Genomic DNA, 21,337 nt, shown 5'->3' with positions numbered 1-21,337 from the left:
TTGGCCATTTTTGTCTGTGTTGCTGATTGCCATACCACAAACACAGAAAACTATACTTGACCATGCTAGACATTTAGCTAAAGCTTATTAAATAAGTAAATATGTCATAAATCTTGTAAACCTGAGACACCCAAAAAAGGTTATGTTATTTAATACTAAGCCAGAGTTTCTAGAGGAGAGGTCAGAGACCAGGGAAAATGGACAATTCTCTCTTGTCTAACCAGAAAGGAAATGGCCTCAGTCCTGCCGGGCTTCCCTGAGTCCTTAGCTCTGGCAACTGCCAAAGCGCCTGAGAGTCAACAATACAAATGCGTCTAAGGCATAGTTACATAATTTGTTATATAAATTCGTTACAGTGAAAGACAGAACCAATCCAATGGTTTCCACTAAACCTCTCCTCATGTCTACATCTCCAAGTTCATGAGAAACAATACCCCGACTGCCCCAGCACTGTCTTCACTGGCCTGGTCTCCAGTGCTGCTCCCCCAAGATGGATGGTACTGCTTTCTCAAATAAACCTTCCAAATAAAAGGTTTGCTTGCTGACCTTCTGTGGCTATTTACCACATATTATTATTATCATCATCATCATCATCATCATCATTGACAGGAGCAAGAACTTAGGCCAAGTGTGCTTGACCACAACTAAACAAATGCTAAGATGCCTCCCTCTCAAAAATTAAACACTCACCATATCTTGGTCAATTGAGGTGCCAATTTCTTCATGACTTCTCTCTTAGATACACTTGATAACTATTGAGACGGCTTGGATAATTGCGTTTCTAGCCACAAAAGATTCTTGTCCCCATATACAAACCAACATAGGCATGTATGTGTGTGTGTACAAATGTGTAAGTGTGGATGTGTGTGCATGAGTGTGTAAGTGCATGTGGAAGCCAGAGGCTGACATTGGGCATCTCCTCTGTCACTCTCCACATTAGATTTTGAGACCACGTCCCTCACTGAACCTGGGGCTCATTGATTTAGAGAGGCTGGCTAGCCAGCAAGTCTCTGCTATCCTCCCATCTCCATCTCTCAGTGCTGGGATTACAGCTTTTTATGTGGATGTTGGGACCTGAACTCAGGTCCTCGCATTTGCATAGTAAATACTTTGCTGACTGAGCCATCTCTTTGGTGCCCAGATGAGCATTTGGAACAGAGATGTGAAGATAACTAAGGAACAAGCTGAACAGGCTCACTGGGTTGTCATTTGCTCTAAGAGAGGGCGCAGATGTTGTGGTAACTTCCTTTCTCTCTTTGACCTGGTCTTTGTCTTTGAGTCATCTCTCCTCTCTACCCATCTCAAATTTCAGGAGCAGTGAACCTTGCGGCAAAATACACCAGGACCTGGACTATGGTGTCCCTGAGCAAGAATAACCCCCAGGGATCCAGCACAATGTGAATAACCAGACCTGAGATAACAGTCACCCTGACCACAGCCAGATTAATGGCTAGCTATACTCTCCCTCAACCTGGCCCTGGCTCTTCCATAGGGAATCCTGGGAAGCTAGAAGGAAAGTGTGTATGTTCGTAAAGGTGCTAGTGATTAAACCCAGCCTCTCCCCTGTACATGCTAAGCAAGTATTCTTACCACAACTGAGTCACATATCCCTTCACTTGTAGATTCTAGGCAAGCGTTCTACCCCTGAGCCATGTTCTCAGCCCCTCACCGCTAGATTCTAGTGAAGTGCTCTACCACTGAACTCTCAGCCCTTGAAGAACCCCCCCACCCCGCCGCTCATGGCTTTACTGTCCAGAGTTGAGTGTCTAAACATGGTTTGTGGGACCCAGGCCTCTTCAGTTCAGGTCCCTGGTAATAACAGAAGAGATAAAGTTGAAAATGTGTTGTAAAAATTATTTTGAGCAGATTCTTATAAACTGAAATCTTTGAGGGTAGGGAATCTCACAATGAGAATTTCATGATGATGGAGACGTGGAATGGTTCAGGCACAGAACCAATCATCTACTTAGCCCCCTTAAGAGCCATCCATTGCCCACTTCTGTATCAGACCTAACAGCCTGTGGCTATCACGTTAACCCTTTAGGGGTGGGTTAACTTAACAGACCTTCTCTTCTACCAACCCACAGGCTAAGAATGTCATTTAAGAACATCTGAGCCTTTATGGCTCATTCCCTCACTTTGCTGTGACATGATGTTTACCCAGGTGTATTGAAAAATATCCTGGCCCCTGACTTTCTTTTGATCTGTAACTCAAAAACTCCGGGAACTGGATAGACACTGGATGGTGGTGTTTAGGCTACCCTACATGTGTATTATTCATGCTTACCTCAGACAGAAACTCTTCGTCTCTTGGAAGTGACAACTGTGTTTTGAATTGATAGCCTCATCTGCCTGAAGTAAACCCTTGAAAAGAACTTGTTGGGGAATATTATGTTAAAGTGTGTTACATTTTTTCCTACTGCTTTTATCAACAATTCAAACATGTGTTTGATTAAATAAAACTAATCTGTGAGCAAGAGTCTGAGTGGGAAAGTAGCTGACAGGAAGTGGTAAGGAAGAACCATGCATAGCATGGGTTTTTACATGGGGGTGGAGAGAAGGGCATTGGGTTGTTTGGAAGACGCCAGCAAAGGGAGGTTAGCTACTTGCTTCTCAGGCTCTCTAAGCAAGTAAAATTCCACCTCAAACCTTGAATTATGAGTTCTTTAAGTCTAGATAAAGTTTCCCTTAGAAGCTTTGAAAAAGTCAGTGTCTGAGGGAACAGAATCCCCTCAGGCTGTGGCCCTTTGAGGGGCAGCCAGTGTAGATAACAAAAAACACTTAACAACAAGAACTCAATTCTCATAAATTCTTTCTCTTCCTAAAGCAACTCAAATCTGTCTTCAAGAACAAGAAATTGGCATCATCTGTCCTTTAACCTTCCAACTGTATGAATCCAGAATCATCTGGGAAGATGTCTAAACTGGGGAGTTGCATAGATGAGATTGGTTTGTGAACATGCCCGAGGCAAATTGTCTGGTTTGTTAATTGATGTAGGAGGACCCAACCTTCCCTGAGCAATAAGATCCTTTGGCAGTCAGTTCTGAACTGCGTAGAAAAGCTAGCTGGATACAAGGTGGCCTGACAGTCAGCTAGCAAGCATCATCTTCTCCAGTTCCTGTGTAATTTCTTTGGCTGTGAATTAAGTTCTTTGGCCATGCTGTGGGAATAGCAAGCAGGCCTATCTTCAAACTCCTGCCTTAAGTTTCTGTTTTGACTTCCCTCAAAGATGGACAGTATCCCGGAGCTGTCAGCCAAATAAGCCTTTCCTCCCCAAAGCTGCTCATGATCGAGTATTTGTCACCATAACAAAAATGAAATTAGAACACCACCTAGGATGGTTTTGAATGAAATGACCCCACAGGCCCTTAGGGAATGGCACTATGAGGAGGTGTGTCTTCGTTGGAGTAGGTGTGGTCTTGATGGAGGAAGTGTGTCACTAGGAGGTAGGTGATGTGGGAGTCTTCTGTTTTGTGTTGATGTCATTGGTTAAATAAAGAGACTGCCTTAGCCCTTTAATAGGACAGAAAATTAGGTAGGCAGAGTAGACAGAAAAGAATGCTGGGGGAAAGAAGCTGAGTCAGGCAGTCGCCATGATTCTCCCACTCCAGACAGATGCAGGTTAAGATCTTTCCTGGTAAGCCAGCTCGTGGTGCTACACAGAATATTAAAAATGGGTTAGATCAATATGTAAGAGCTAGCCAATAAAAGGTTAAAACTAATGGGCCAAGCAGTGTTTAAAAGAATACAGTTTCCGTGTAATTATTTCAGGTAAAGCTAGCCAGGTGGCGGAAAGCGGCCCGCTGCTCCACACAACAGGTAGGTAGGCTTTGTGTTCTCTGAAGCTCAAGCCTGGCCAGTGTGCCACAGTGCCTGCTGCCTGCCGATCAAGATGCAGAACTCTCAGTTCCATCTCCAGCACCATATCTACCTGCACACTGCCATGATTCCTGCCATGAAGATAATGGACTAAACCTCTGAACTGTAAACCAGCCCAATTAAATGTTTTCCTGTATAAGGGTTGCTGTAGTCATGGTGTCTCTTCACAGCAATGAAATCCTAACTAAGACACTACCCAAATGGATATTGTCACAAAACCTGTCAATATGATCCCTTCTGTTCTTTCTAAACAGTACATTTTTCTAAAACGTCATTTCTCTTCTCATTCGTGCCCATCTCCAATCTCCCTCCCAAGAAATCATCTGTCCACCAGGCACCACTGCGCCCTGGCTATTAAAGTGGCTGTAAACCACATGTTCTCACTGCTTCCTCGGGTCACATTTCTATGAAGGTCTACAAGCATATGGAAACAAAAATCTACTTTTCCTCTTGCCAACCTACCTTTTGTCTGTTTAACTTGTGTTCTCCATGACTAGAAGTGAAGAATGTGGAGGCTGTGTCTTCAGTGTGGTCTTGAGTGCTCCCCAATGATTCTTTTGTTGAAAGTTAATCCACGTTGTGAGGTATTGCGTGAGTGGAAACTTACTGAGATGTCCTAAATTTAAGGGCAAGGATTAGAGGACGGAGGCCACACGAGGTAAGGGAATTGGATCAACCAACAGCTGTAGACCAAGCCAACAAAGGGCTGTCTCACACTCCCTCCTGTAGCCTTGACTTAAATCCCAGCACAGTTGGCCACCAAGCAGCCATCCTCTGCTTACACACAAATAAGACCATTCAGCCCCGCTAACCCAGAAAGAGAAAGCACTTCCTAAGCACTGTTGTCCTTCCTTGTCTTGCATTATCACACCCAACCCCTGTCTTTAGTCTTTCTAAGATCCGTGTAACCGATCTAAGTTTTTCCTTCCCAGATTTTCATTGCAAAAGTACTCTTGGCTATTTGTCTCATTCCCCTCCTATCTAACCTCATTACTGCAATTATAAGAGCTCAACCCAAGACCTGGTCATTTTCTGACTGACATCCATTCAATAAACGTTGTGTTAACACTAATTGCCCCTTAACAGAATCTAGAATTGCCTAGGAGGCAAACCTTTGAGCATGTCCCTGAAGGAATTTCTGGACTGGGTTAATTGAGGTAGGAAGATCCACCTTAAATGTTTAGTTAGTGGTACCATTCTATGACCTGGAGTCTGGGACTGAATAAAGAGGAGAGAGTGAATTGAGCACCTGAGTCCTTGTTTGTCTATGTCCTGACTGTGGATACAATGGAAGCAGCCACCTCATACACATATGATGCCTTGCCCTTCCCCAGCATGACAGGTTGTACCTACAAACTATAAATATACCCTTCCTTCTTTCCATTGCTTATCTCATATTTTTCACAGCAACAAGAAAACTAAATAATACACCCTGTAGTGGTTTGAATGAGAATAGCCTCCACAGGCTCATATATTTGAATGTTAGGCTTCCAGTTGGTGGAACTGTTTGGGAAGGATTCGGAGGTGTGGCCTGTTGAAGGTCATGTGTCACTGGGGATGGGCTCTGATGTTTCAAAAGCCTATGACATTACTAGTTCGCTCTCTCTACCTCATGCTTGTGGATTAGATGTAAGCACTCCGCCCCTGCTCCATAGTCATGCCTGCCTGAGGCCATGTTCCCCACCATGATTGTCATGGACTCACTCTCTGGGACTGTAAGCAAGCCCCCTTTAAGTTGCCTTGGTCATGGTGTCTCTTCACAGCAGTGGGAAAGTGACTAAGACACAGCCTTTTATAGTTCTGAGATCCCTCAGTCTCTGGAGTTTTAATTTAACTCTAAATGCGCAAATTCAGGTCTAGTCTTCTGGCCTTGTCCCTATCATTTCTCCAGGAAACCAAGGCTTACCCAATCCTCTTACCATGGAGAAGGATGAGGCCTCTATCAGTACCCTATACCCTAAATAAAAGTGTTGCCTGACACCAAGACAATAAGAACCTCCAATTCTGCCTCTGAGAATTTCTGTTTCTCTGCCCCAGAACTGGCTTCTTACAACTGTCGTTGTAAGAGCCACACCAGGTCAACCCACCGTGGGTAAATCTTGCTCTGGTTTATAGCTTATTATCCCCTGAAATTCAATAATGGCACATTTTCCCCAAGTCTCGGCTATTTGGCACTTGATAAATATTTTTGTGGTGCTTTAACAGAATAGTCCAGAAAAAAATAATCTCAAATGATTTTTGGTCTTCCGTCTTCTGGTTTGATTTGTCCCTTTGAAAAATCATTTATTTTCATTATTTGTAATGATTTTGGGTTAGGAGGATAGGTACACTGAGGAGGCTGGAGGCATCATTCTGCACTGGAACTAGAGTCAATTACAAATGACCTGAAGTGAGAATGGAAATGGGGTTCTATGCAAGCGCAGGACGTACTCTGCGCCACTAAGTCATCCTTTACATTCCTGAAACAGTAAAATAGAAGCTGCTTTAGAAAACTAAAAAGCAATGACTCCTCTCTAGGGCATGCAAGGTAACCAAATAAGATCATCCTGAAATCTCTGATCTCATTATATGTCTTCCATTTGTACTGTGGCTCAAACTTCTGTTTGATGCTAACCTATCCTAGCCTGAGTTACCAACTCCTTCTTCAAGGCTGAAGACACAGATACAAGTTCTTATCCTATACTTGCAGCCACTTCAGAGTCTAGGAAGAACAAACCACCCTTCCAAAATGAGAACAGATATCCTTGAGGTTAGGCTGGCAGCTGAACCAGAAGGGATCATGGGGTAAGTACCAAATTGGTCTCCTAAAGTAATGCCAGAGATTGACAGATTAAAATCTATAGCAACGTGTAAAACGGCCTTGTAGAACCAGAGTCAAGACAGTGACAGACCAGCGAAGGGAGAGAGCAGCCCTTGATTGGGGCTCTGTAATTATGTACACCTCTTCAATTTAAATTAGAATCTCAGGCCAGTACACTAAAGATGGTGGTGAGGTCAGCTGACACACTGCTCCAAGTTCCTCCACACTCTGTGAATCAGTGGCTTTCATGCTGTCTTGCTCTTTGGCTTCGTTTTGAGCACAAACGCAGAGACAGGATGAGTCTGCTCCTCATTGGACGTGTATACACCACTACTGTCCAACATCACCCATGAGGCACAGACTGATAAATAATAACCTTTTCCTGAAAGCAAAGAAGCAAACCTTGAACAACACAGGTTGGGACCATCTGAGAAGATGGGGATATGGGTGGCACATCAGAAAAAAAAACAGGGCCAGGATTTACGCAGCAGAGAACACAATGAACGAGGCAACTCTCTCAGCTGTGTGTCAGGAACGTAGGGCAAGGAGAGAGAGAGAGAGAGAGAGAGAGAGAGAGAGAGAGAGAGAGAGAGAGAGAGAGAGAGAGAGAGAGAACCATCATGACTAACACATGACTGTGGAAAGCTCAGCCACACATGGAACATCTACATCACACATCACACCCCTCTCCACAAGGCTTAGGGAGCTTTGCAGAAGAGGGAGTGGGAAGAGGATGAGCACCAGATGTCTGGGAGGACCAGAGTGAAGCCTATTCTGGATATGACAGGATGCTACACTCATGAACTCACAGCAGCTATGGTTGTCTGCACAAAGCCAAGCCAGGAAATACTCTGAACTGAAAAGAAGAGGGGTTCCCTAGCCCTCACCCCAACCGTGGCGCTAAGGACAGTTGATGGTTTCGGGGAGGGACAGTCATTCTCTTTAAGGATGTAGCTCCTAGTAGTTCAATCAGACCTCAGTGGATGGTCCCACATCCAGAGTATGTGAACAGCACAAATTTCGGTAGATGGATAGAAAGGTGTGGGTGGGAATATGATCAAAATGTTTTGTATGAAGTTCTCAAGGAATGAACTTTCAAAATGCTTAAAGAAAATAAAAATTTAAGAAACCAGTTGGCAGAGAAACAGGAAACCCCTCCTCACGGGACTCTACAACAAAGCAGCTTTTATGAGAAAAAGTCCACAAGCTCTCCCAGAAAAGGGTCCCGAGACTTCCGAGCCTTGGACCTGTCCCTTCTCTAGCCCACTTTCATTCTCACGTGTCCTCCTCTCATTCTTCGTAAACTATCTCTATTTCCACCACTCTCTGTGTGTTCCTAGCCTTTGTTCTAGGACACGAGAACCCAGGATTCTCAGGGAGTGCCCTCCAGACTCGGATGCACACCCTGTGAAAGCAATGGCATCTAACACCAGCAATGCGACGATGACAGCATCTGCGACAGTGTCTACTCTCCTGTCTTCAGGCAACCCAGCGTGTGTTTCAAAAGACCACAACGCAGAGAGCTCCAAACTGTCCCGAAGGCTTCCATCGAGTCCCCACTGCTGACACAACTTACCATCTATCTGTCTAGACCTGCTCTTAACACCTCCCCCTTCAGCTCAACTCAGCCCTGAGACCCCGCAGCTCCACTCCCATCTGCATCTGCTCTCCAGCTGACTGTTAGCATCTAAACATTGCGTTGACTTTCTGCGTCTGTATCAGCTCTGCTTCTGCCTCCACTGAGAACTCAGTGAGAGCTTGGAGCCTGGTGTGTCTTTAGCCCTTTGTAGCCAGCCGTTCTGCAACCTACACAAATGCATATAGACAAGTGTAATTATTGCGCAGTGTGTAGCTGAGAGTTAATATAAGTAAATAAGATTAGAATAAAGATTCTGTATTCACCAATAAAATGTGATGTTGAAAAATGACGCAGTGTGTTCACAATGGGCTTGGGTGGGGGTAGGAGAGAGCAGGTGTTGCTGGGCTCCTTTATCTGTTCCTCTTCTTGATGTGGCCAACACTGAGTAAGTCTCTTTGCACGATTTCCATTCAGCTTCCTCCTGCCCAAACCTCCCCAAAATCTCCTGCACTGCAGACTGGCTTTATGGTCACTAAACAGCTGAGGATGACCTTGAACTTCTGATACTCCATACTCTATCTCCTGTGGTTCTGGGATTACAGGGAAGTACTACCATGCCTGGTTGATGCAATACAGGGATTGAACCCATCTTTGTACATGCTAGGCAAGCTTTCCACCAGCTTAGCCACATCCCAGTTTCTCTCTTATTCCTGGAGCACTGATGTAAGAGACAGAACCTAGTCTGTGGGGCTAGGACAGGGCCCTAGCCTGCGTCCTAAAGACTCTAGCTCCAGCAGACTGCGCATCCTTCCCGCCGCTGAGGTGCCTGCCCTCCTAATCTTTGGCAGATGCTGTGGCTGAAGCTGCAGACAATCTCCAGAGGAATAAACAATAATTTCCAGACTCTGGGGTCTCCATTTGGAGGGGGAAGGGTTCTCTTCAGAAAACATAAAGGAGACTCTGGAGCATAATAACTGCTCAGCTTCTCACTCTGTGCGCAACATCTGCTCCCAGTTAAGGTTCCACCTTTAGGCCCTGCTCTGCTGCAAGAAGAGAAAAAGAACAGCTTCTCACAGAAACCTTTCATTTGCATATCAAAATGCCTTAGTCAAGAGATTTTTTTTTTCCATCTGAAATAAAGGAGCTGTTTACCCTCCAAGCTGAATTCAAAACGACCCCTCGTAGACGCTGGGACTTCAAGATTGGCAGATATATTTTTAGAGGCAGGTAAAGGAAAACGTTGAGTTGACATCCAGGCCACAGTCACTGAAGTGACTTCTTTAATTTGTCCAAACAATGCTTCCAAATCCAAGAGAAATTAGAAAGCTATACTCTGTTTCTTAAAGGCGGCCAAGTCAATTTTTGTTTGTTTTGTTTTGTTTGTTTCAGCATTCTGAGCATGGTGGTTGGTGAAGTGGACACCTGAAGGACAGCTGTCTCAAAGGGACAGGAGCAAAAGGTAGAAGACTCATGTTAGAGCAGGAATCTGAGTCCCAAGTAGCCCACTAAAATGTCCCGGCTCTCGTGTCCTGGGGCAAAGATCAAACCAGGGACTCAGGGTTGAACACAGAATATGGAGACAGTTTACGAAAGGGAAATCCTTCCAGAGAGCCAGAGTGAGCCAGTGAGCCGAGCACAAGCTTATACACAAGAGCACGGGACACCAGATTCATGACCCTTTATAGCCATTGCACAGCACCGGCCTCTCCCGTGTGTCCGCAGCAGGCTTCTCCTGCGTGCACTTCTGCCCGTGTCTTCCTTCCTTCGGGTGGTACTTTTTAACTCATTTATTTTTCGTGTGTGTGTGTGTCTATGTGTGTGTCTATGTGTGTGTGTCTATGTGTGTGTGTCTATGTGTGTGTGTCTATGTGTGTATGTGTGTGCTGTGCTCCTGTACAAGGTGACTGGCAGGAAGCAGAAGAGAGCATTGGATGGATTTCCTGGAGCTGGAGTTACAGTGATTATGAGTCACCCAGTGAGTGTGATGGGATCCAAACTTGGATCCTCTACAAGGGCTGCAAACATTCTTAACCACTCCATCTGTGCAGACTTTATAGGGTATTCCTTTTGGTTTGGTTTGGTTTGGTTTTTTGAGACAAAGTCCCTCTGTGTTTAGCCCTGGCTGCCTGAGAACCTGTTCTGTAGACCAGGTTGACCTCAGATTCACAGGATTTGCCTATCTCTGCCTCCAAAATGCTGGGATTAAAGGCATGCACCTCCATACCTGGCTCATATGTTATTTTTGTTTTGATTTTGTTTGTATGTTTGCTTTTTGTTTGGGGGGGGGGACAGGGTTTTTCTGTGTTTATCCCTACCTACCCTAAAACTTGTTCTGTAGACCAGGCTGGCCTCAACCTCACAGAGATCTGCCTGCTTCTGCTTCCCAAGTGCCGGGAATAAAGGTGTGCATCACCACCACCACCCAGTCTTGTAGCTTTTCCAATCACTAGTATCCTCTTACCAGAAGGCCAGTAGAGGTCTAGACGAAGGCCAACCAGTTAGCTGATGCCACCTTCTAGATAAAGCCTTCTCTACCAACTTTATCAAAACATTTGCTAAAGCTCTCCATCTGAACACACTGCTAGGGGAGCCCTAGCTGGGGTTACAGCTAGGTTGTAACTCTGGTTACAGCTGTACCATGCATCCTTCTCACTGCAGTGGTGTCTTCCCCCTAATCTCTGGCAGATGCTGTGACTGAGTGTCCCAAGCCACAGAAACAGACAACAGTTTTCAGATTCTGGGATCTGTATTTAGAGGGGAAGGATGTTCTCAAGAAAACATTAAGTACTCCCTCACTAGTAAGGTAGGGAAAAAAAATATGTTTCCCATCTATCCTCTCATATCACCTGAAGATGTCCTACAAAGACAGGCTACCTATAGAAAAGCATGCAGATTTACTCGGCATGTGTGATCAATAAATTCTCAAAATGGGTAAGTTTTCAGACTGGTGGTTGATTTTCTGTATAATATATCTTGAAATTGCAAGACCTATATGAATGTGCTTTGCCTATAAGATACAGGAATAATTGAGAGCCCTGTTGCCAGATCTCTTTCTTAGTGATATTAAACATGCCATTGCTCCTCCAGGGTGAAGTGAAGGAAAGCACAGCTTAATATCAATGGAGTCCAAGTCTTGAGACTATCCGGATGGGAATTTTCAGAACCTTCTACAACCTAACAATAGGACAGCTTATTCGCTTCTTTTAGATTTATTTTACTTTGTGTGTCTATGTGTTTTGTCTGCATGTAAGTCTGCATACCATATGTGGAGGTCATGGGACCCCTGGAACTGGAGTTAAAGATGGTTGTGAGCTGGTGTGGGAGATTCTTCTGTTCATGTGTTGCTCTCACTGGTCAGTGACTAAAGAAACTGCTTTGGGCCTGATTGGGCAGAACTTAGGTAGGCAGAGAAGGCAAAACTGAATGCTGGGAGGAAGAAAGTAGAGTGAGGGAGAAGCCATGGATCCTCCCCCAGGAATGGACGCCAGTTAGAATCTCCAGTAAGCCACAGACACATGGCGATGCACAGATTAATGGAAATGGGTTAAACTAATATGTAATAGTTAGCCAATAAGAAGTTAGAGCTAATGGCCAAGCAGTGTTTTAATTAATACAGTTTCTATGTGGTTATTTTGGGTGTAAGCTAGCTGGGTGGCCAGGATAAACTAGGGGCCACTCCTCTTATAACAGTGAGCCACCATGGGAATCAAACCCTGGTCTTTAGCAAGAACACTGAGCCTTATCCCTGACCCCAGTTTTATTTTTAAGGTAGGTTTAAGTAAGGCAGAATTTAAAAAAATCAGAAGAAACTAGGGGAGGAAACATTGGGAGAAAGGATCTGGCCAGACCCTCTCAGAAGAGCAAGTCTTGGTACCATCAATAAGTTCTTAAGGCCTTCCCGTCCACAAACCTGAGATTTCCTAGAAATCCAATCAGAAATCCCATTACTGTACAAGACACATCCTAAAGAGCATGTGTATTCTTACTGACCCTGGATTTCATTTTACCATAGTATAATCCCATTCAAGGCATTGCCAGAAACAACAAGGGTGATGTGGGATTCCCCTCTGTATGCTGTATACCATTGGTTAATAAAGAAACTGTCTTGGGCCTGTGATAGGACAAAGTAGAGGTAGGCAGGGAAAACTGTACTGAATGCTGGGAGAAAGAAGGTGGAGTCAGGAGACGCCTTGTAGCCACCATTGGGAACAGAGGAGCCTGAACCTTGCCGGTAAGCCACAGCCATGTGGCGATACACAGATTAAAAGAAATGGGTTAAATTAATATGTAAGAGTTAGCCAATAAGAAGTTAAAGCTAATGTGCCAAACAGTGATTTAATTAATACAGTTTCTGTGTGATTATGTTCAGTCTGAGCAGCCGGGAATGAACAAGCGTGCTCCTACAACAAGAGGAAAACAGGGGTTAGGAGATGGGGACCAGGAAAACTGTTGAGAAATGAAAGCCTTAAAAAGCTTCCCAGATGCGTAAGTAGTCACCACTAGAGAAGCCATCCTTAGTCTCCACCAGTCTCCCTGAAGGAGCCTGTAATTAGGCCCCTGTGACTCTCCCCTGAGGAGTCCCTATCCCTGGGGTGCCTTCTTGCTCTTTGTATCACCCCTTTGTCTTGTTTTCTCTCCAGCTCTGAACAAAACCCACCTCCACGCTCTCAGGCACGATCTTATTCTTTCCTTGACTGCCTTCTTTCCTAATATTTTTAGTCAAATCTTCAACTCGGCTTCATCACTCTAGGTAGCCATGAAATTCTTTTCAGCATTGACACCAGAGATCCCACTGAGGCCTGAATGGAGGCCTCTAAAAGATGAAAGAAACTCTTCCGGCTGCTGGGTGAAATGCTGTAGGGCTGCTCTTTTTCCAACGGCTTGAGGGTGAGACAGTCACAGACGATGAACAGTGAGGGAAGGGACTGGAACGAAGGGAAACTGAGCAAGGCTCATCATTGAGATTCCTCTGCATGTAGGGATTTAGGTCAATGCTTTGCTGCAGGTATAGGAAGGGTGCCTCTCACCTGAGAGTCTATGGCCAGCCCAGAGGAGAAGGCAAAGTCAGAGTCTTCCTCAACCTGCTACAACGCACTTTCTTCTGTTCAGCATGCTCTGTCATGCCACGGTGCCATATTGAGGAGAAGGAGAGTGTGGACTCTGCCTTTCGCTTCCTTCTTCATGGATTTTTTTTTCTTTTAACTATGGAAGGCATCACTGTCAAACATTCCATCTATTTTACATATTTGCTTTTCTCTGTTATTCTTTTAAGTCCTCGACAGAATGTGAACAACAGAGGAACAAACTTTTATGAATTTTGTTCATTGTTTCTGTCATCCGGGCCCTGCCTAGAGCAGAGTCATAGAAAGTTCACAATAAATATCGATTTGGATGGATGGACAGAATCCGGAAAGCTATAAAATCAAAATGCCAGATTATAATTAAACTGACTGTGATATAATAACCGCAGAATAGTTTCTGACAAATGTGGAAGTTTATTGAATTTTGGCCTATTTTAGAGTCTTTCAGATATTTCTTTTTAATCTATAACACTATTTTCTGGCAGTAAAGCATTTCAAAACAAGCCCTTCCGGAGTATATCAATATATTGGGGCCAGTCATCAAGACTCCAGGGATGGAGGCAGGGCCGCAGGCCTTGGTAACAGGCTGCTTGGTCACCACTAAATCTTAATACCTAGCCAAAGAATAAATGAAGCAAGCAGGAGTTTGCTTCATCCATGCCAAAATAAATAACAACTTGTTTTAGCTTCTCCAGTATAAAATAGTGTTTGAACATAAATTACTTATTTAAATGCTTTTCCTGTAGAGATAAATCTAAATATGGGAACATTTAGTGAGTCCATGTAGTAGTATACAGTGGTAATCCCAGCCCTCAGGAGTCAGACACAAGTGAGATTGAGGCCAGCCTGGTCTACAAAGTAAGTTCCAGGCCAGCTAAGGCTACATAGTAAAATCTTCCAGAATATGTAAACTTTTGGACAACTGATTTCTATGATTTTGGCAACTGTAAATAAGTTACAGACTTATGAGGAAAATCATGAATATTTTGACAGGTTTTTACTTTACAGTTAGTACTTTTTCCTCACAACACTCTTCTGTGTTTAACCACATTAATGCTCTAATTAAGATATGAAAATAACCACAATTATATGAAATTTCCTATTTTATGATTTTTTAATAAAAACAGCTTTTAAAAATTAATCTCTTGGAGCTAGAGAGTTGGCTCATCGGGTAGGAAGTTACACTGCTCTTGCAGAGGGCTTTCACTTCAGACAACGAACAAGCACCTCTAACTCCAGCCTCTTTTGTCATCCGAGGGCTTCAGCACTCTCATGCCTATGCCCACACACAGACACACATGAACATAGATAATTATAAATAAATTAATCTTTTTTTAAAAAATTTAAAACTAAAATTAATCTTTTCCTTTTTAAGTAAAGATAGCAAGGAGCTAATAAAGCTCATGGCTCACAGTGTCTATGATGCTATCCCCAGAAAGGCAGATCAAGAGGACCTGACATAGACGTAGCCTGAATAATGAAAACTCTGAGACAGATATTGGGGTTCGAGCCGAAAAACAGAAAAGCAAAGCAACCAAGCCACTAGAGAGTTCTTACCTCTTCCAAAGCTCAGACAAACAGAGGGGTGATCCTGTCCTCAGAGTGACTGTATGTGGAAGACCAGCTTCGACAAAACTCGTACGTTCCAGGGAAGGAGTGTGAGGATTAGAATTATTAAGCAAAAGAAACAGAGATATAAGAGAAATAAAAGACAGAAACACAGAACAGCATGGGGAGGGGCATTCAGTGAATCCTGAATTCATTGGTTTTTATTTTCCACACTAAAAGGGGAGGGAGATGCAACAGACTTCATTAAATGATATAAGGAATAGACTTGAATTCTCCGACCTTTGGTCCAGGTGGAGCAGATCCAGCTCTACACTAAAATATTAATTAACCACACCATAAGTCAGAATCTCTTGTTTGTAGCCTCACTGTTGTCAACAACTTTGTGAGAGCAAAATTAATATCAAACTCTCTGACTTCCTGTCAAGGTGGAAAAAACTTACATCTGGGTGTGTTCCCACAACTGTCGATTGCAAAGCTCCCCACCAACCTCAAACTGCAGGCTGAGACCCTGAGTTTCTGTCTCCTCCCATTCTAATAGTCTCCTCCCACTAGAGAGGAATCTCTAGTGCTGGTATTAAAGGTGTGTATCACCACTGCCTGGCCTATATGACTGTCTAATGTGGCTAGCTTTGCACCCTGATATTTAGGCAAGCTTTATTTGTTAAAACGCAAATAAAATATCATTATGTAGAGAGAATAGATTAATCCTTTGATGGATTCATAATGCGAAAAGTAGAAAAATGCCCAGGCAGAGAAAGTAGGTCACAAGGGCATTATATCTCTCTATGACTTCTTCCTGGGTGCCTTATTCTTTGCTTCTTGTCCTTTGTGATATAAACAGCATCTGCCACGCACTTCTGAAACCGTGATGGTCTGTCTCACAGTCTGCCCAGAAACACACAGCAAAGGGAATATGAACTGAACTGACCCAGTGTGTTTTCTATTGCTGAGATAAATACAACAACCAATAGCAACTTGGAAAGAGATGGGTTTATTTTGGTGCACAGCTTAAGGAAGGAAATCAGGACAGGATCTGGAGGCAGGAACCTGAAGACAGGAGCTGAAGCATAAGTCATAGAAGGATAATGCTGCCTTGTTTCCCATGATTTACTCAGCCTGCTTTATTATAACCTCCAGGACCACCTGCCCAGGGGTGGCATCACCCACAACGAAATGAACACTTCAACATAAATTATCAATCAAGAAAATGTCCCTACAGATTTATCTAGAGACAATCCGATGGGGGCATTTTCTCAATTATTTTTTTTCTGATTCTAGCTTGTGTCAAGTTAACAAGGAAAAAGAAATTATCTGAAACTGTGAATCTTTGCTCTTTAAATTGTTTCTGTTAGTTATTTTTTCAAAGCACCAAATAAAGTAACTAATAAAATATCCATGTGCAAAAGAATTGAGTAGCAATTCTGACTCACATCATACACAAAAACTAATTCAGCAGGAAAAATGTTTATATGCAAGCCTGGTGACCCAAGTTTATTTCTTGGAACTCAAAGGTGAAAGGAGACAGTCAACGCCACAAATTGTCCTGGAACTCCATAAGCACACTGTGTTGTACGACACTATAATACCTGAGGAAACAAGAACACACATCTATGCACTCCAGCTAGGGAACTGACGTCAGTTTCAAGTAACAATACTACCGAAGTCCACCTTGGTGAACCAATGAGTTTACTGAGGTTACTAAGAGGAGTAAGCGTGAAGAGTTACTTATAGGAGCAGGGGTGACTCAAAGGTATATATCTGTATTACCAAAGCCCACCCAGTGTGGGTGATGATTCACGAAAGCTAGAATTCTAGAGTTCACTACAACAATTATAGGTAGGTCAACAGGTCTGAGAGTCTCCTCTCCTGAGCCGTCCTTATTGTTTTTATAAAAGGAAAAGAGGAACCTTGTGAATGTAGTAAGTTTCAGGAACTTCCTGAGACTTATGAGTTATTTACTTCTTAACAAGACTCTTTTTAGAGCTTCATGAGTCTTAAGGAGCTTCAATGGGAAATATAATATCTCAATTTGGGGGAAATTGTTACATATATACAACACTAGTGAATATGCCTGCAGACCCACACACTAAATGACTAATTTTGTAAAAACTGGTAGCATACAACTTCAGCTTCAGCACCCCAGAAAGATAAGGGTTCAAGGCTAGTCTCAGATACATGGTAAACTTCAAAACAGGCTTGACTGCATAGTAAGATTCAGCTTCAAGAACTAATAATAAAAATCTATAAACTATCCATCTAATAAAGGATTAGTAGTTAAATATGGAAGGAACTTAAACAATTTGATGGTGTGGGAGTTCCTTCTGTCTGTGTGTTGCTTTTCTTGGTTAATGAATAAAGAAATTGCCTTGGCCTGTTGATAAAGCAGAACTTAGGTAGGTGGGGAAGATGGAACTGAATGCTGGGAGGAAGAAGAATGGAGTCAGAGAGATGCCATGGAGCCATCAGAAACAGACATGACAAATCTTTGCCAGTAAGCCACTGCCACGTGGCAATAGAAATGGGTTAAATTAAGATGTAAGAGTTAGCCAATAAGAAGCTAGAGCAAATGGGCCATGCAGTGATTTAACTAATCCAGTTTCTGTGTGATTATTTCAGTTCTGGGCAGCCAGAATGATCAAGCGGCCGCTCCCTGCAACAACTTAATGGTAAGTTAATATGAAAAATAGGCAAAAAAACAAACCCTAAGTAACATTTCAAAAAGAAAGCATGTGTTCAAAAGAAGTTTGAGAAAATATTTGGCATCATAAGTAGAGAACTGCAAGCCAAAACCATAATGAGACATCACCTCACACCCATTAGGAGAGCTGTTTTCCAAAGAGAAAAGATAATGTGCTATCAGAGATGCAGAGAGAAGGGAGCCCCGGTACACTGCTGATGGAAATGTGGGCTACTGCAGTCATCACAGAGAAGAGCATGGACATTCCCTACAGAGTTAATATGCTGCTCACAGGAGTTAGGCACAGTGGTGTACTCCTACAACCTCAGCATCCAGAAGGCAGAGGATTTCCCTGAGTTTAAGGCCAGCCTTCTATTCAGAACAGGTTCTGGGAAGGCCAGGATACTTAATGACACCTTCTCTCAAGGAAAATCAGATAGACTGACCTTGTGTTCTAGCAATCCTATTGCACATTATAGATCAGAAGACAGTCCATCAGGGTAGGGAAGCACTCCTGTGCTCACTGAAGCGCACAGTACCCTAGAGTTGGTCTAAGTGACCCACAGTGGATGGATAGGCAGTAGAATGGCATAGACCTCACTCTTTCCAAAGTAAATAGGTGCTGTGGATGTAGCACAGTAGATAGGGCAAAAGCCTAGCACACCAGAGGCCCTGAGTTTGATTCCCATCACTGCCTAAAATGGGTTGCTGGGAGCACATGGGCTGTAATGTCATTCTGCCACTCCAGAGGTGGAAAAGTGTTGCAGTTTAAAATAAAATGGTCCCACACTAGCCCAGATGGGGTATAACAAAGGTTTATTTATCTACAGGTAGATTCACAGAGAAAGCAGTGATTAGCAGTCCTCTGCATAAGCAGGGAGCTAGAACCACATCCAGCAGCCAAGGGACCCATGCCTGCTTTCCGACTGCATTTATAGTACATGAGACCATGCCCAAAGTGGACCAGTATATTAAAGGCTATTGACTGAAGAAGTTCCCACAGCATCTCTCCCCTTTTGTCTAAATGAGAGAGTTCAAGCCTAATACAAAACTATATACAATAAGAAACCCAATGGATGTCCCTTACCCTGAGGACAAACTTTGTTGGGAGAAGAGATGTTGTCTTCTATAATTACTTCCAGCTGTCATGGGAGAGATGTTATTTTCGTGGAATCCTGTAAGAACTAAAATGATGGTTAAGTTTCCAGACTACTGTGGTATAATTGCAAATAGTCTCTGAGTAGTTGGTAAGGATTTTCTGAAGTTCTTATTTGAAGTTCTGGTCAGAACCTTGTAAAAAGGTGCACCATCTCAGTTTGTCAAGTTAGAATCATCTTGAGCAGCTTGTAACCCAAACCTGATCTAAAAGTGGTGCTCTCAGCATCATGACATCATATTCCAGGTGGAATTGTTGCTATGGAGCCCCATCTTCTTCCTGGAAACGTAAAAGATTACCGTAGGAAATTTTTTTGTTCATTGTGGAAAACTTAAACATTATTCATAAAGGCATAAATTCAATGAAAAGTACCATAGTAAAAACTTTCCAAAATTCTTTCTTCTTTCTGCCCAGGACATCAGGCTTGATCTTAGCCCACTAGAAGCCCACATGGGTGACATCAAACCCAGAAGAAAAGTTAGATCCTTTTGCTTTCAGGGTTGGAGAGATTGCCCAGTGGATAGAGAATTTGATCTAGCAGGCCTGAGTTCAATTCCCAGAACGCATATTGGGCAACTCACAACACCTTGTAACTCCAGCTCCAAGCCACCTAGTACCCTCTTCTGGCCTCTGAAGGCAGCTTTACTCATGTGGTATATAATGAGATACATCTCAGTAGTTAACAGTATGCACTGCTTTCGGAGGACCTGAGTTGTCTCGCAACACCTACATCAGACAGCTCACAACGACATGTGAATCAAGCTGTAGGAGAGTACTGTCTTCTGAATTCCAAAGTGACCTGCACTCACATTCACAAATCCACACTCACACACAAACACAAACATGATTAATGACATGCCTGCACATATGCCCATAATTAAAAAGTAATTTTTTATGGATTTTTATTGAGCTCTACATATATCTCTGCTCCCCTCCCTGCCTCTCCCCTCCCCTTCAACCCTCTCCCAAGGTCCCCATGCTCCCAATTTACTCAGGAGATTTTGTCTTTTTCTACTTCCCATGTAGATTAGATCCATGTATGTCTCTCTAGAGTCCTCCCTGTTGTCTAGGTTCTCCGGGGTTGTAATTTGTAGGCTGGTTTTCTTTGTTTTATGTTTAAAAACCACTTATGAGTGAGTACATGTGATAATTGTCTTTCTGGGTCTGGGTTACCTCACTCAATATGATGTTTTCTATCTCCATCTATTTGCTTGCAAATTTCAAGATGTCATTATTTTTTTCTGCTGTGTAGCACTCCATTGTGTAAATGTACCACATTTTCCTTATTCATTCTTTAGTCAAGGGGCATTTAGGTTGTTTCCAGGTTCTGACTATGACAAATAATGAACATAGTTGAGCACATGTTCTTGTGGCACGATTGATCATTCTTTGGATATATACTCAAAAGGGGTATTGTTGAGCCTTGGGGAAGGTTGTTTCCTAATTTTCTGAAAAATTGCCATACTGAAATCCAAAGGGGCTGTACCAGCTTTTATTCCCACCAGCAATGCAGGAGTGTTCCCTTTGCCCCACAACCTATCCAGCATAAGTTGTCATCAGTAAAATAAAACATTTTTTAAAGGAATAGAGAACTCTCATGTGACCCAGAAATTCTACTCCTAAGTTACATTCAAGGAAAGTTAAAATACATCTAAAAAAAATGGCTTGCTTATGAATATTCACAGCACTCATTTTAATAGCCAAAATATAGGAATACTTCAAATGCCCACCAACAGAAAAATGTACTCATAAGGTGGAATAATATGCAGCATACAAGAGGTCTGAGTTCTGCTACAAAGATGAACCCAATGCCACAAAACACAGACGCCAAAGTCACAAGTTTTATACTCACACTTGCTTGAGTTACCTAGAATAATCAAGAGAGAAAGTAGGTCGGGGTTGCCAGAAACCAGGGAAAATGAGGAACATAGAATGCTTGCTAATGGAGGGTGGTTTTTGTTTTTGTTTTTTAAGGTATGATGGATGAGCTTTAAGTGTAAGTCCCGGTAGTAACTGCACAAGTGCACATAGTCAGGACCACTGAAGTGTGTAATTTAAACGGCTGAATTTTATGATAGATGAGTGATAGCCCAGTAAAGTCATTACTTTCAGAAGTATATTGTTTGAGGGACATATTCATACGAGCCACAATTCAAATCAATTCTCTCTCAGTCTCTCTCCCTCCCCCCATCCCTTAAACTTATTCTTGTAGATTTATGCATCTTTGGACTAGAAATGGCTTTAGCAATCTTATTTTTATTCTGAGTTGATAAAGGCCAGCCAGTGAAGTTACTTTGACTAATGAAATATGTCACATGGATTGCTTTAACCTTCCTGTAAAGATCAGAGGGAGCAACATGGGGCCATGTGGCATGGCAAGAACCAGCCCTGTAAATACAGCATTTTATACTGTTGTCATTTTTTACAATGTTACAGGCCATAAAAGCGCAAGGATGTGCCCTTTCTCTCCAGCCCCCTCCACTAACGTTCCGTGCAACTTTCACAGAATTTAATTCTGTTTCTTCCTTCGCTGATTCCACTCACCTCAGCCGAGCACGGTCGACCTCTCTTCTCCAAGGGTATGAGATAACTGATA

The sequence above is a fragment of the Microtus pennsylvanicus genome, chromosome 8, assembly GCF_037038515.1.
Source record: "Microtus pennsylvanicus isolate mMicPen1 chromosome 8, mMicPen1.hap1, whole genome shotgun sequence".
Classification (NCBI taxonomy): domain Eukaryota; kingdom Metazoa; phylum Chordata; class Mammalia; order Rodentia; family Cricetidae; genus Microtus; species Microtus pennsylvanicus.
The sequence above is the reverse complement of the archived record's forward strand: the minus strand, read 5'-3'. Positions refer to the sequence as shown.